Source organism: Trachymyrmex septentrionalis, unplaced genomic scaffold, assembly GCF_001594115.1.
Source record: "Trachymyrmex septentrionalis isolate Tsep2-gDNA-1 unplaced genomic scaffold, Tsep1.0 scaffold97, whole genome shotgun sequence".
NCBI classification, from domain to species: Eukaryota; Metazoa; Arthropoda; class Insecta; order Hymenoptera; family Formicidae; genus Trachymyrmex; species Trachymyrmex septentrionalis.
The window spans coordinates 810210-812089 of record NW_017306160.1 but is presented as its reverse complement, the minus strand read 5'-3'; positions in this window follow the sequence as shown (position 1 = coordinate 812089).

Here is a 1880-nt window from a genome sequence, read left to right as displayed (position 1 = left end):
CAAAAATTGTCAAAACTGTTATCTGACAGATTTTTTTCACGATAACTCCTAAGCTAATTTGCTTCTAATTGTATTATAATCAAGTTTCTGTATCCAGATGCAGTAACGCGTCACTCACAAGCATCAGGGTGCATGTGGGCAGATAATGAGCAGAAATATGCGCACACGCGGGGATGTAAATGATATACTAATGCAGGAAATGCCCGGTTAGGTCCTATGCATCATCCGTCGCCAGGTGTTAGCTCAACGCGATCAATCGCTTGGTGTCGACATTGTGCACGACAAGACGGGCTCGCCAACAAGTTGTCACCGACTAGCCTTTAAGGTCGTCCAACCTTAAACGCCCTAATCGACCATAACGAGCTACTTCTTGCATGAGCTCCTTCCGCATCATCAGTTTGACCAAATAGGATCACCTGTTGTTCCAAGGTGAGAACTTCCAATCATGCTCAACTGAAACCTCAACCTCGCTATGCGCAGTTATGCGTAAAATTGTGAAATTATGTGATATTGAAGTGATAAAGAATAATTTAAATAAAATATGCGTATATAATATATATTAAATATATATAACTGTGTATTTATTATTATTATTATTATTATTATTATTATTATTATTACAGCATTTGTTAAATATAATAGCACAAGTTATTTAAAATATAGTTGTTATAACTAAAGAGTAAAACTATTCAAAATAAAGTCAAAATATTTCTCAAATCGTATGCATGATAGTACACAATGATATAATTTAATTTTAAAACTGTTAATTATTTATTTATTTACAATAGCCCATAATATAAAGACAATGAAGAAAATTCAAAATTATATCATCAATTTCATCTGCTTTTATATCTTCATTATCTGTTCACCTCTTAAATTACGCTGAAATTTCTCTTACTAAGAATATTCGATTTGTTATAAGTGTTATAACGCATGTCAAGGTTGACTTACTGGTATGCTTTAATCAATCTTAACCAACTGCTTCTTGCCTCCGCTTCTTCCGTATCTTCAACCTGTCTACTTATGTATGACAAACCGCTATTTCAAGGTCGCCACCTGTACAGTTAACTACAGATACTACCATCGTTTTGTGTTAACTTATATTAGAAATAAAAATTATTTATAAAATAATGTTATATTGATTTTAAAAATCACTTTTTTTATGTTTTTAATTCCTCATGGATATGTATTCATCTACTTTCATCTTTCGTAATTTTATTTTTCATAAATTATTGATTTTCTTTACACATTAGCCTTTCTATTATTATATTATCCTCTAAATTCTTTAAAATGGTGTTTCACTCTAAAAAGTAAAAATTAGTCAATCTTGAAAAAAAGTTAATCTTTAAAGCTAAGCTTTTACTCTTTAGAGTGACAATTCACTCTAAAAGTTTTGGAGTTAATTTAATTTTTTTAGTTTAAATATTTTTTACAATTATTTTATTAATTTTAAAAAATTTACACATTAGCCTTGAAAACACAATGTCGTAATAAACCGTACATTTCAGAGATGTAACAGGATGATGGAACTTTCACTGAAACTTTCAACACGTCGACGTATAAAGTTTTTTGTCATCTCTAAACGTTTCTTTTTTTCATGAATGTTTATTTTACTCTCCAAAACTCACGAAATAGATCAGATTATTCGACATGTGCAAAAAAATTTTAAAAATAACTTTCAAGAACGGATTTAAGTTGATAAACACTAATTTAACTCAATATTATTACATTTATAACAAAAAATTTCTCAAATTTAGTGATCTGATATAATAAAAACACAAAATAAACTATCTAATCCATTAAGTATAAATCCATTAAGCATAAAATTAAAATATATATCTTTCTTACTTTACTTCTCCGCTCTCTAAATATTAACTTAA